The sequence below is a fragment of the Anolis carolinensis genome, chromosome 2 (genome assembly GCF_035594765.1).
Source record: "Anolis carolinensis isolate JA03-04 chromosome 2, rAnoCar3.1.pri, whole genome shotgun sequence".
In the NCBI taxonomy this organism is placed as follows: domain Eukaryota; kingdom Metazoa; phylum Chordata; class Lepidosauria; order Squamata; family Dactyloidae; genus Anolis; species Anolis carolinensis.
In genome coordinates this window covers 241,397,368-241,412,896 of record NC_085842.1, presented here as the reverse complement: position 1 = coordinate 241,412,896, position 15,529 = coordinate 241,397,368, and the positions used below count along the sequence as shown (strand labels likewise).

The window sequence follows — 15,529 nt, the reverse complement described above, 5'->3', positions numbered from 1 at the left end:
CGGGATTTGAACCTGGGACCTTTCGGTCTGCAAGTTCAGCAGCTCAGTGCTTTAACACACTTCGCCATCGGGGCTCATGTATATATAATATACATACACATACACACAATGTGGAGAATATGTGGAAAGGTAGATAGATAGATAAGTTGGGAGCCACAGCGAAGGCACCTTCCTGGGAGCAAGGTCTAATAATAATAATAATAATAATAATAATAATAAAATACCTTACAATATCCAAGATGGGTACCATTATTGGCAGAGAAAGCCAAGCTGTAGGAGTTGAAATCCAATCATTTATCCTCCCTATAGAATCAATTTTAAATGCATTTTTAGCTACAGAAAAGCTAAAATCAGGACAGTAAAAGAACAACACCCAGAAAATGGGAATTCCAGACAGGAAACAATCAGGGCCAGCTAATACCTCCCAACAAAGGATTCCCCCAGGTAGGAAGCAGCCAGGCTTTGAAGCTGCAAGGCTATTCAATGCTAATCAAGGTGACCAATTGCAACATTCACACTTGCCTCCCACAGACAAGAGTTCTTTCTCCCACCCTGGACCTTCCACAGATATATAAACCCCACTTGCCTAGCTTCGCACAGACGTCAAAACCTCACCGCCGGGCCCCTCTCTGTCTCTCTCGGTCTCTCCATTCCCGGCTCCATCCGCCGCCTTCCCGCCTCACAGAGAGACACCAGGCCTAAGCTGAGGCGAGGCGGCGGCGGCGGCCATTTCCCCCCTCCGTCTTCCTCCTTCTCCTCGGCCTCCTTCCCCCTCGCCCCCTCCCATTGGCTGAGCCCGTGACGCCCCTTTTGCTGAGGGGCAAAAGGAAAGGGCCTGAATGGTGGGAGTTTGGGTGATTTGCAAAAGCTGTTTTTTCCTAACGAAAAAAAGGCGACATAACGAAAAACGGCCTCTCGCGATTCGAAACCGCAATATCCAGACGTGTGGACAATCAAGGTCGTATATTGCTTCAAAACAAACGAAAATAACGAATTAATAACGGGTAACGGGGAAATCGAATTATTTGAGCAAGCCTAGTAAGTATGCATCATGCACTGGTAAGCTGCATAATGCTTTACAGGCCATTAATTGTCCCTATCTCTGAAACAGTTCCATGAGATATTATCCTAGTTGAGACAATTGGGGTACTGAGGCCCCTTCCACACAGCTGAATAAAACCCCACATTATCCGCTTTGAACTGGAATATATGGCAGTGTGGACACAGATAACCCTGATCAAAGCAGACATTGTGGGATTTCTGCCTTGATATTCTGGGTTATATTCTGTGTGGAAGGGCCCTGAGACTAAGGTTGTGTCTACACGTACAGGATAAATCCAGTGTAAAAGTCTTTAGATCTGTCCCAAAGTATCCTTGGAGCTTGTGGCTATCCACATGGCTGTCCAGACCAAGGGTGCATTGAGGCTATAATGACCACTGGTCACATGGTTCAGTGCCAAAAATGACATCACCAGAAATGTGACATCACCAACAAGCCTTTGGGAGGGACTTGATGATAACAATGACTTCTGAGTACATGGTTCAATGCCAGGAATGACATTATCAGAAATGTGATGACACCAACAGGCCTCTGGAGGGACCTGCTTGTTGGCAGCAACATAGCAGTGAGTTCATTAGTGTTTTGGACCGTGGATTGGGTTAAATCCAGCCCAATCCAGCTGTCCATATCTCCAAAACTGCAGGATCACCAGTGCTTCCAGGAAGTTCTGAAGTAAATCTCATGTTCTGGAAACACAGGTTAACATCTAAATGCAACACTTGTACTTTGAATCCAGCCATGCATCATGTGGACTCCTGCAAAACCTGAGTGTAGAGAATTATGCTGTAAAATGCATATTTTGCAATGAAAAACAAGCATAAATGCAAAATGTGGAATTTTGTGTTTTTAGACTAATGCATAAAATGTGTAGGCATCTTTGTGCAATTTTAAAAAAATGCAGATTAATGCAGAAACAGGTCAGATTAGATTTATGAATAAGCATGTGAAAATGATAAAAGAGTATTTAATAGTGATGTTCTGTGTTTTGTCTTAGATCTTCTCCATTATGTTTTTTAAATGTCTTTCAAAGAGTTTTGAATTACTACAGTATGTTTAAGCAGCTGAGAGGAAAAAGGAAAGAACCTGAGGCTGTTAGGCTGTTAGGAATTGTGGAAGCTGAAGTCCAAAACACCTGGAGGGCCAAAGTTTGCCAAAACACCTCCTGCCCAAAGCAATATGAGAGGTCTTTTTTTTTTAATTAAACTCAGACACCAATGAATATGAGCCAGACCTTTTGATTTGGTAGAATTACATATACCAGCTTGATGCTTCATCCACAGCCCTGGGCTTTTTCTCTTCACTACTCTTCTACTCCACTACTTTTTAATTTATCATGTTTACATAGTGCCATGGGAAAGATAAGTAACATTAATATACTGCAGTATTTCTGGAAGTACTCATAATAGGCTTCAGTCTTATGGCAACTACATGCACATGAAAGTAAACCCCATTACATTCAGTGGGTCTTACTTTTAAGTATAACTGAAGCAAATTGAAGGTACTTTTATAATCTTAGAATCATAGAATAGTAGAGTTGGAAGAGACCTCATGGGCCATCCAGTCCAACCCCCTGCCAAGAAGCAGGAAATCGCATTCAAAGCACCCCTGACAGATGGCCATCCAGCCTCTGCTTAAAAGCCTCCAAAGAAGGAGCCTCCACCACAGTCCGGGGCAGAGAGTTCCACTGTCGAACAGCTATCACAGTGAGGAAGTTCTTCTTGATGTTCAGGTGGAATCTCCTTTCCTGTAGTTTGAAGCCATTGTTCTGTGTCCTAGTCTGCAGGGCAGCAGAAAACAAGCTTGCTCCCTCCTCCCTATGACTTCCCTTCACATATTTATACATGGCTATCATGTCTCCTCTCAGCCTTCTCTTCTGCAGGCTAAACATGCCCAGCTCTTTAAGCCGCTCCTCATAGGGCTTGTTCTCCAGACCCTTAATCATTTTAGTCGCCCTCCTCTGGACGCTTTCCAGCTTGTCAACATCTCCCTTCAACTGCGGTGCCCAAAATTGGACACAGTATTCCAGGTGTGGTCTGACCAAGGCAGAATAGAGGGGGAGCATGACTTCCCTGGATCTAGACGCTATTCCCCTATTGATGCAGGCCAGAATCCCTTTGGCTTTTTTAGCTGCCGCATCACATTGTTGGCTCATGTTTAACTTGTTGTCCACGAGGACTCCAAGGTCTTTTTCGCACACACTGCTGTCAAGCCAGGCGTCCCCCATTCTGTATCTTTGATTTCCATTTTTTCTGACGAAGTATCTTGCATTTGTCCCTGTTGAACTTCATTTTGTTAGTTTCGGCCCATCTCTCTAGTCTGTCAAGATCGTTTTGAATTCTGCTCCTGTCTTCTGGAGTGTTGGCTATCCCTCCCAGTTTGGTGTCGTCTGCAAACTTGATGATCGTGCCTTCTAACCCTTCGTCTAAGTCGTTAATAAAGATGTTGAACAGAACCGGGCCCAGGACGGAGCCCTGCAGCACTCCACTTGTCACTTCTTTCCATGATGAAGACAACGTATTGGTGAGCACCCTTTGGGTTCGTTCGCTTAGCCAATTATAGATCCATCTAACCGTAGTTTTGTCTAGCCCACATTTTACTAGTTTGTTTGCCAGAAGGTCGTGGGGGACTTTGTCGAAGGCCTTACTGAAATCCAGGTACGCTACATCCACAGCATTACCTGTGTCGACCCAACTCGTAACTCTATCGAAAAAAGAGATCAGATTAGTCTGGCATGACTTGTTTTTGGTAAATCCGTGTTGACTATTAGCAATGACCGCATTTGTTTCTAAGTGTTCGCAGACCACTTCCTTAATGATCTTTTCCAGAATCTTGCCTGGTATCGACGTGAGGCTGACCGGACGGTAATTGTTTGGGTTGTTCTTTTTTCCCTTCTTGAAGATAGAGACCACATTCGCCCTCCTCCAATCTGCTGGGACTTCTCCCGTTCTCCAAGAACTCTCGAAGATGATTGCCAGTGGTTCTGAAATAACTTCCGCTAGTTCCTTCAATACTCTTGGATGTAGCTGATCTGGCCCTGGCGACTTGAATTCGTTTAGAGAGGCCAGGTGTTCCTGGACAACTTGTTTCCCTATTTCGGGTTTAAACAAAGTTTAAAACTTAGCATTATACTAAATTTCCTTTGACCAGAAGCTGGCCACTTGGAGTGCCTCTGGTGCCACTGTAAGAAGGCCCTCCATTGTACATTTAGCAGGGCTCAGACTACATTGTAGTAGGTGGTCTATGGTTTGCTATTCTCTGTACTCGCATGTCGTGGACTCTACTTTGTGGCCCCATTTAAGGTTTGCTCTGCATCTCATGGTGCCAGAGCACAATCTGTTCAGCGCCTTCCAAGTCACCTAGTCTTCTGTGTGTCCAGGAGAAAGTCTCTCATCTGGTATCAGCCATGGATTGAGATTCTGGGTTTTAACTTGCCACTTTTGGACTCTCACTTACTGAGATGTTCCTCCGAGTATCTCTGTTGATCTTAAAAAACTATTTCTTGATTAAGGCCTTGGTGTGCTAAACAGAGGATGGGCCAGAGATGTTACTGCCTTGATCTTTTCATTATTGGCTGCTACTTCCCGACGGATGCCAGGTGGTTCAATACCAGCTAAACAGTATAATTTCTCCAGTGGTGTGGGGCGTAGACATCTTGTGATAATGTGGCATGTTTCATTAAGAGCCACATGCACTGTTTTAATGTGGAGAGATGTGTTCCACACTGTGCATGCGTATTCAGCAGCAGAGTAGCAAAGCACAAGGGACATAAGAGAAGCCTCCCCGCAGGATCGTAACACATCCGGGTGTCCCATGAGCAATGTCTTTGTAGATGGCTGATTCTCTCACACCAGAAATGACTTGCAGCATTTTATGGTGAAGTGTGTTAAAGCACTGAGCTGCTGAACCTGCAGACTGAAAGGTTCCAGGTTCAAATCCCAGGCGCGGAGTAAGCGCCGGCTGTTACCTGCAACTTCTGCCAACCTAGCAGTTCGAAAACATGCAAATGTGAGTAGATCAATAGGCACCACTCCGGCAGGAAGGTAACGGCGCTCAATGCAGTCATGCCGGCCACATGACCTTGTCTACGGACAACGCTGGCTCTTTGGCTTAGAAATGGAGATGAGCACCAACCCCCAGAGTCAGACATGACTGGACTTAACGTCAGGGGAAACCTTTACCTTTACCTTTAATAAGTTCAAATTTAGATGAAGAAATTTCAAACTTCTTCTGAACTAATATTTCCAAGAAAACTTTGTGATAGGTTTGCCTTAGGGTCACCTTAGCTTGGAAATTACAAAAAATTACAACAAAACCACTTTTAAATTCGACAATATCAAAGGGAATTCATTTAGTCACAGCTAACATTTTCTAGTAGTTTCAACAGGACTTAAACATGACTAACGTTCTCTGGATTGAGGCCATAATATTACCCCACAAATATATTGCTTCATATATAAATGTTCCAGTAATGGGGTGGATATTACAAAAAGTTATGATTCCATGAAGCAACTATTTGTACTTTTAAATCTCTTTAAAACTGTCAATAACTATGGAGGACTATTTATTATATTTTCTTTTTTCTGGCCCAATAAATTACATTGTCTGTTGACCACACTTTCATTGTTACCATATGTTCAGAGATAGCCATTGCAAAGAATGCAGAAGGACTGACATACACACAGTTTCTCCTCTTTGGCTTTTTAAAGAGTTAATGTCGTAAATATAGTCACTATATACAGCTAAATAGAGATTGATATGTTTAAAAGGATATAACCAAAGAAAAATTTAGACTATGTCCTTTTGAAAGTGTATTAGCTTATATGTCAAAAGTAAAGATTTAGTGTTATAAATGATGAGAGGGAAATGCTATAGCGGTGTTACTTTTGCAATACGCAAAATGGTCACCTCTCTAACAGAGAACCAAATTACATGTTATAATAAATGTAGAGTCCTTTGCAAAAAAAAAAGTTAGTTTTGGAACTGCAGTTCTGAGAATCTCTTACCACCATGACCACATATTTTATTTAACAAACAGTTGTGTTAGTCTATACCAAACCAAAACTGCAGAACCGTGATGTGAATGGAGGCTGTCGAATTGTTTTTAACCAAGAAAGCCTTTTGAACTAGAAGAACCAAGCTGTCCCTTGGAGAGAAAAGAAGGGAGGGCATAACATACTAAAACCTATTGGGGGTCATTTCCAGAAAGATGGGCGGCTGCCTGAAAAGTTCAGCTCATTCTCCACACAAATTATTTTCTTATATGTCTTAAGGAGTATCAGATGACTATGGCTGATTCCACATTGCCATTTAATCTGGGTCAGAATGCAGATTTAAGAGATCCGGTTCACTGTGGAGTGTCTACACAGGAACCAGTTCCAAGCTGGGATGGAGTCCACAAAGATCCACTGATTGCAGATCAATCCAATCATATGATTTTTTTTTTCCTCCTCTGGTGTGTTGTGCTTGGTAAGAACCAGTCTGAATAATGAGAATCAGTACTAGAGAAAGTCAGGGCAGAGGAAGGCAAAAAAGTGAGTATTCTCATGAGAATGCCGTGGTTTCCTCTCCAGAGAGTGGACATGTTTTTTTACCTTCCAACCAAGCTATTGGAAGCTATTTGATTTCTTTCTCCAACTGCTTCATTGTTAGCCCTGTCTCACATGCCTTTTGCATGTTGTTTCCAGATTTCTGATCTGCATTGTTCATACATCGATCTATTTCAACAGGCTTTATGGCTTGATTCAAAATTTCCAGTGATTTTTTAAATACGTTATTTCCGGCTGGATGCGTGTTGAAGCTCACATTAGGAGTGTATGTTTTGTAGACACCCCAACTTCAAACAGGCTTCAAGTTGGATTTTAGTGCCTGTGTAGAAGTGTCCAAAGGTAACCAAGAGTGTTTCCCTTCAAATGCAGATGTTTCTGGAGAATATAGAACTTGACATGGCTATGAAGGATTTAGTTATATCAAGGCTGGTTTACTACAACATGCAGGGCTAGAGAGGACAATCTTTATGTGGGCTGCTTGCCTGACCAGAACAATTACTGTCCTGATTCTGCGAAGGTTCCAAGCATGCAATACTCTTAGTTAGTGGATCATTGGCTTGGCCAACAGATGTTTTGATCCCATGACCCCTTACTAAGCTAAATTGAATAAGGTTCAAGGAAATAATAATAATAATAATAATAATAATAGTATACTTTATTTATATTCTGCTCTATCTCCCCGAGAAGGACTCAGAACTTATTACAGAATACAAATATGGCAAACAATGAATGCTGTTATACAATTAACAAAGACAGACAGTACATAGACAGAGGCATGGTCTCCTTTTTTCATCTCCGGCATCTGTGCTCAATTCAGCCATGTGGAGGTGCTGTTGTTTCATTTTTCCACATTGAGGAGTCTGCTGTCCATGGACACCTTCCAGATCGAATTACCAACATGTTTTTCAGGGGCGCTTTTTACCTCCCTGCTAAAGCAGTATCTATTTATTTACTCACATTACTGTTTTCAAACTGCTAGGTAAACAGAAGCTAGGGCTGACTGACAGTGGGAGCATTCTGGTTGACAAGATTTTTTTGTAGCTGGTAGTTTAACCCACTGTGTTAACCGTGGCCACAAATATCAGTCCATATATCATGAAAGCTAACCATAGGCTTGCTAAGTAGGAAGCTAGTGGGATGTTCATATTATTGACCTTGATACTCGTTTTAGCTTAAACTTGCTATGCTATGGCCCATAACTAAATTATAGGAGAGGCACTTCAGTGCAGAAAAACATAGACATAGACATATGAGAAATCACTGAAGTGGCCGTGTTGTAGGCCATCCCAAATGGCAAAGCTACAAATTTAGGGAAGCCAGAATAGCTCCTGGGTCTGATGTTTTCTATTCTAGCTGTTCATAAACATTCTAATGCGAGTAGATCAATAGGTATCGCTCCGACGGGAAGGTAAGAGCGCTCCACGCAGTCATGCTGACCACATGACTTTGGAGGTGTCTATAGACAACATGTCTCTTCGGCTTAGAAATGGAGATGAGCACTAATCCCCAGAGTCGTACGTGACTAGACTTACTGTCAAGGGAAAACCTTTACCTTTACCTATATACAGTCATAAAGTGTAAAATTCTGTTTCAGAAACAAATACAAATGAAAATACTTCTCACATAAAAGGAGATATAGTGCACAAAAACGTGGCAACAACTTGGTAGTAGAAGGGGATGTAACACTGATGCACCTTTTAAGGAAATTTTAGGGCATATGAAATGTTTATTTGAAAGCCCTCTCACTGGACCCAATTTTAACATTATATTTCAGATAATAGTTTCAAATGTTTCTGTGATTCACTGGTGGTCTCTAGACCCATTATTTGGCTATTGCTATTGTAATGATCAATAATTACAGCCCCCACCGTGAAACAGCAAATTAATGTGTTGAGCTGGAGGTAGATGCAATGAGGCATGCAGGAAGACCTTGCATGGTGGGACAAAGGCACCTCTGGGGAGTTCCAGAGATAACTAATTTATGAGCTTTAAATCAGGTCTGCAGATGCTTCCTGCCGATAGACCACACTCTGTGTATTTATTATGTTGCTTTCTGATGTTCTGAACAATATAAACACAAAGGACAGGAATGCTTGTTCATCTCCACACTGATCAGCCCAGAAAGTGTTTGCTTTTGTCCCAGCTCTGGTGTTTATTCTTTCTCTCTTGCAACTACACGAAGCTCTAGCTAGTTAAGGAAAAAGGTAGTGGGAAGCTACTAAATTAGGATAACAAGTTTACCCCCCTTGTAGTTTTTCACCTTGAGCATGAGAGTCTGGCTTCCCTGGCTGATGAACCTTGCTCTCTTGCATTTAAAATGTGCTGTATCCTGCAGCTGCCCACAGTGTGAAAGCTGCCTTCATTAGATAATACTTTGCTTCAGGGCACAGCGGTGTAATAATTCTTAGTTTACTGGTGCCAGAAAATAAAATATATACTTTTTATTTTAAGTAATAGCAGGCTTTTGTATTACCCATTCCGATGGAGACAGTATTTTATGCTTGGTCATTTGTTTTACTTTTTAAAATAGCAGCTTTTTGTTAAACCAGCAGCTAATTTATGATAAGCAAAATTCTGCCCACATTGGCTCATATGGCTGTATAATGACCTAATGTGATCACAGATAATGATCCATGATGACTGATATTAGAAGCTTCACTAATGAAATCTGCAATCATCACATAAATAACTTAACATGAATTTCAGCTAATCAGAGATACTGTAACCTAGGGCAATCTTTACACATTACATTGTTAGATGTTTCCATAAAATCTTTTACAAAGAAATGAAACTTGTGTTGCTGATATATATATATATATATATATATATATATATATATATATATATATATATCTCCCCTGTTGGTGCAGCGGATTAAACCACTGAGCTGCCTGCTGAACAAAAGGTTGATGATTCGAATCCAAGGAGCGGGGTGGGCTCCCACAGTTAGCCCCAGCTGCTGTCAACCTAGCAGTTCGAAAACATGTACCACTCCGGCAGGAAAGTAACGGCACTCCGTGCAGTCATGCCGGCACATGACCTTGGAGGCATCTAAAGACAACGCCGGCTCTTTGGCTTAGAAATGGAGATGAGCACCAACCCCTAGAGTCGGACACAACTAGACTTCATGTCAGGGGAAAACCTTTACCATATATATAATTTACTTACTTTATTTATACTCGCCTTTCTCCTTGTGGGGACTCAAGGCGGCTAACAATCCCACACTTAGATCATAGTTTTAAAAGTGCAATACAAAAATTAAAAAACACATAATACAATGTGGATTGTGGTAAAAAAACAGAGTAAAATATAATAAATACACTTAAAACAGCCTTTAAAACTCACTAACATCTGTCTCAAGAGATTATTTCCTACCTTGTCCTCAGAATTTCTGAATTTTTTGAACATCTTAAAAAATACTCGGAACAGTGATTCATTGATGCAGAATAATCTATTTTCTTGTAATCCAAATACTTCCAGGAAGCGTCATATACGATTAATGTATATTAATGGTATCAGATTAATCATAAAATGGAAGCAATCAGATTTTCCATCCAAGGTGTAGATGAGTGAGGTTTGTGTGTATTGGCAGGCAAAAAGAGAAAGCCATCCTTCATCTAGGCCCCATCTACACTGACTATTTAATCCAGTTCAAAGCCAGCTGTGAGTTCTTTTTGCAGCAGAATATCTGACTATTTAATGCAGTTAAATGCTTTTATATGCATTAGTGCTCTGTGTAATGACCAGTCAGGCCTTAAACTGGTTCCAGGATTTCCTATGTAATCATCTGCATAGTGAAACCACTTTCTTCAATACTGGTTTGAAACCATGTTACATGGCCTACGTAGATGGAGCCCTGGAATGTGAAAGATGGTGTCAAACTGCATTAATTCTACAGTGTAGATCAAACATGGGCAAACTTGGGCTCTCCAGGTGCTTTGGACTTCAACTCCCACAATTCCTAACAGTCTACCGGCTGTTAGGAATTGTGGGAGTTGAAGTCTAAAACACTTGGAGGGCCCAAGTTTGCCCATGCCTGGTGTAGATGCACCCTTGGGAGCTGTTGCCATGACAGAGATGGGACAGCACTGCAACCGGCAACTTGCTCTAACAGGTTGTTGAGGACTAGAAAGACTACTTCTTAGAGAAGGAATCTTGAAAAACTACTCTACAGCAGAAGATTATACTATGTAACATGATTTTTGTTCTGGGTACTAAATGTCATTTCCTAATTGGTACTGCCATAAAAACATGGGAAGAAATTATTAAACATCTTACAGCACATTTTGCTATAGTTTTTCAATGAATGTCTCATAGAGTCTCAACCGATTAATTCAACATAGTTTGGGGCAGCCACAAAAACAAAGTTTCAGGAGTATAACAACTACTTTCAAAGTCAGTACCACACAATTAAACAATTACCATTCTTGGATAATATTATTCAAGACTTTGGAGACAACCTTTCTTGAACCAAATATTTTCAAGTTTTGCATCCAACATTATTCAGGGTGGGAATTATATAATCCTCCAGACGTTGGTGGATTTCATCTCCCAGATTTATTCACCACTGGGTAGGCTGCCTAGAGATGCTGGTACTTCTTTAGGCAGTCCAAGAACATCTGATGGGGCAAGTGTGTGTGTGTGTGTGTGTGTGTGTGTGTGTGTGTGTGTGTGTGTGTGTGTGTTAGGCAAGGAACACCCAGGCTGGATATAAATGCCATATAATGCAGTTTCAGAATGCAGTTTAACTACATTGAGCTGGAGTATATGGCAGTGTAGACTCATATAATCCAATTCAATGCAGTTAAACTGCATTCTGAAACTGCATTTTTGGTGTAAATCCAGCCTCAGAGGTGGTTTGGGCAGTTCCTTCAAAATATAGTCTACAGCAGGCATGGGTAAACTTGGGCCCTCCAGGTGTTTTGGACTTCAACTCCCACAATTCCTAACAGCCTCCCAGCTGTTAGGAATTGTGGGAGTTGAAGTCCAAAACAACTGGAGAGCCCAGGCTTGCGCATGTCTGATCTATAGCATCTGGTATTCGTTGGGGGTCTTTAAGTACTAACAAGGCCTATCCCTACTTAGCATCCAAGATCAGACAAGATGTGATGCCTTTAAGACAGTTCGGTCCTCCAGGGCAGTTCAAATAATTTTTTTAATTTTTTTTAATACGATTAGATTAGATTAGATTAGATTAGATTAGATTAGATTAGATTAGATTAAACAATCCTACATCCCAAAAGTAATGTAATGAGATTAAATAAAAATAAATCTGAACACAGAAGACAAACAAGCATGTTGACATATGAAGTTCATTCCATACTCTGCAGACAGAAAAATCAAATCTAGATTTTTTTTGGCAGATGGATATATAAAGAAAATATTTTTACTCTTAATCAGGCTGAATTATTTTCCGACAGTATCACAAAATATTTATATGTACTGTAATATAATTAGCTTATTGCTATGAAAGAAATGTAGTTCTGTTTTATGGAAATATATTTGCAGAATTATTTGAACAGCCAATAGATTTTTAAGAGGGGAAATATGTAAGGTAACAGGAACGGCCTGGTTCTAACTTCATGACCAAGGTTAAAGACCAAAATGCAGAATAACCTGCAAGACGCTAGAATCAGCTTTTCTGGTAAAAAGTTCATCTTAATGACTTCCTCCCGCATCTATATTGGGCTTCATTTATACCTAGCAAATGACATTTTTATTTGTCACTGGACAAACAAAAATTGATTTTACAAGAGGAATAAAAACTGCACATCATAGATAAGAAGGCTTCCATCTGCAAGGACAATTGAATTCACTGCAGAAAAGTTGGTTATACAACAAATAGGCAATCATGGGGTTTTGAAAAGGGGAAATATCTTGTTCCAAGTTTACTGAAAATTTGGAATAGGTATAAAAATAATTTATCCCATTGTTGGTCTCCACTGATTTAAGGCCCCCATCTACACTGCCATATAATACAGTTAAACTGCATTGAACTGCATTATATGACAGTGTAGATCAGTGGTTCTCAACCTGTGGGTCCCCAGATGTTTTGGCCTTCAACTCCCAGAAATCCTAACAGCTGGTAAACTGGCTGGGATATTTGGGAGTTGTAGGCCAAAACACCTGGGAACCCACAGGTTGAGAACCACTGGTGCGATCTCATATAATGCAGTGCAATGCAGTTAAACTGAGTTATATGAATCTATATCCATGGAACTGAGGCCCCATCTGCCTTTAACTGCAGTATATGAGTCTACACTGCCATATAATGAAATTTGAAACTGCATTATATGGTCTGTGTAGACCAGTTTTTTCAACCTGTGGTCCGTGGACCACCAGTGGTCCACAATAAAATATGGTCCGCTGCCTCACCATTAATAACACAGCCCAACAAAAAAATTTTTTTTGTTGTCTTTGTTTTTAGGTCTGTTATTTGAGGTGCTGATTCAGAAAATTGCATTAGATAGACCACATCAGCTCTAGATTATTAAATATGGTTTTCTATGGGTGAGCAGGTGGCAACTACTGGATGGCACATGTTCTGTTTCAGAAATTAGAGCTGATGTTATCTATCCAATGCAATTTTCTGAATCAGCACCTCAAATAAAAAAACCAAATCTAAAGTTGACCAAAAACCAGTGGTCCCTGGTCAAAAAAAGGTTGGGAACCACTTGTTTAGACTCACATAACGCAACTCAGTTCAGTTAAACTGCATTGTATGAGTCTACACCAGTGGTTCCCAACCTTTGGGCCTCCAGGTGTTTTGGACTTCAACTCCCAAAAATCCCAGCCAGCTTACCTGCTTTTAGGAAGTGTGGGAGCTGAATTCCAAAACACCTGGAGGTTGAAAGGTTGGGAACCAATGGTCTACACTGACCATATAATGAGGTTTCACACTGCATTATATGAGAGCATAAATGGGATCTCACTTATCCATGGCTTCACTTACTCACTTCTTGTCTCATATACAAGATAAACCCTCTTTTCAGTGCCTCCATTATTTGCCCCATTGAAAATAGTAGGATTTGCTATTATCCATGGTTTCATGTATTCAGGCAAAGCCCAGGAACATATTTCTCGCAGATACGGGGGTCCTACTGTATTAGATCACTCTCAATTTGATTTAAAAGTAATGATGTGGATTTTTCATTTTGAGACAACAGGCAATTTCATTTCAAGATGTCATAACCAGTTCCAATAAAAAAATCATTTATTCAACAATACTTAATGTCACAATTACATGCACATCTATTTGGAAGTGAGTCCTCCTGAGTTGAATATGTTCATGTAAGTGTGTATTGTTACAATATTATTCTCAGTATAATTCTCAGTATATTCTCAGTATAGGTTACAATTCATTTCTAAGATAAATGACTGTGCTGTTCAGTATTTTTTATGGGAGACAATGTATTTGTGTGAATCAAGAGGCAGATGGAAATTATCATCTCTTGAAACAGTCTGAAATGATCAGCTCAGGTTAAAGGACAAGCATCTATCTGTCTTACGTGGCAGCTGAATTACTTGCTATTAAAATTCACACACACATATCCACGATAACAAAGACAAATTTGTGATTAGAAGAAAGTAAAGTTGATGTCAAAGGCAGATCTAAACAGATGTCTAATAAAATTATTTTGTTTGCATAATACAAAATATATGTTGATTTGTGTAAATATAAAAAAGAATGTGTTATTGAAGGCTTTCGTGGCCGGGATCACAGGGTTGTTGTATGTCTTTCGGGCTGTGTGGCCATGTTCCAGAAGTATTCTCTCCTGACGTTTCGCCCACATCTACGGCAGGCATCCTCAGAGGTTGTGAGTATGGATAAACTAGGCTAGGAAAGGAAAAAAATATATATCTGTGGAGAGTCCAGGGTGTGGCAAGAGTCCTTTGTCACTGGGAAGAATGTTCCTGTCATTGGACACTAATCAAAGTCTAAGAATGGTGACAGTGATGGTCTGGATCAGTATGCAAAGGGACTTGCAATGCATATTAGGTTCATCTACATCAGGCATGCGCAAACTTTGGTCCTCCAGGTGTTTTGGACTTCCAACTCCCACAAGGACTGAAGTTTGCCCATGCCCGATCTGTTACGGGTTCGTTGAAAAACAAACTGCCTGCAGTCCTGTCCAGACTTATCCAGTCCTTTGTTGTATCCACAATGAGCAAAAGAAAACAAGCCAGGAAAATGGAAGAAAAATCAAAAATTTACTCTTAGGTAGCAGAGTAAAAAAAGACAATAAAACTTCCAGCAACAAAACTCACATAACGTTCCTTGCATTAAACTCATGCATCTTTATAGTAGGCTCTCAGCAAGTATTCAGTAAGTCCCCAATAGACATTACAAACATTTCCCAAATATACCCCATTCAGGGAGTGGTTTAAGCTTGTTAGCCTTAATTGTTCTAATTACTCAACTATGAGTTGTAATTGACCAGGTGTTTTTCCCTTAACACACACATGCACAAGTAGTGATCCCACACTTGCTTACTTACTTACTTACTTACTTACTTACTTAGGCGATCCCTCGTAGTTCGAGGACGATAGTCTTCCATCCTTGGTATCTTGGGGGTGGGTTCTTAGGTGGCTGAAGAGACCTAATCTTGACCCGCATATTCTCCCGTAGTGAGGACATCGGTTTCCAGGTGGAAGGCGGTCCCGGTCGGGGTTAGCTTGACGCTCCTTCCTCTTGGCACGTTTCTCCCTTAAGCCCTCCGTTCGTGCCTCTTCGAACTCCACAGCACTGCTGGTTACAGCTGACCTCCAATTGGAGCGCTCAAGGGCCAGGGCTTCCCAGTTCTCAGTGTCTATGCCACAGTTTTTAAGGTTGGCTTTGAGCCCATCTTTAAATCTCTTTTCTTGCCCACCAACATTCCGTTTCCCATTCTTGAGTTTGGAGTAGAGAAGCTGCTTTGGGAGA

General features: G+C 40.8%; 1 protein-coding gene across 1 annotated transcript in view; it reads left to right on the top strand.

The window, feature by feature from the left end:
• Window positions 1-15,529, top strand: part of LOC134295905 (uncharacterized) — a 55,268-nt gene that overhangs the window by 26,368 nt on the left and 13,371 nt on the right. The window lies entirely within an intron of this gene.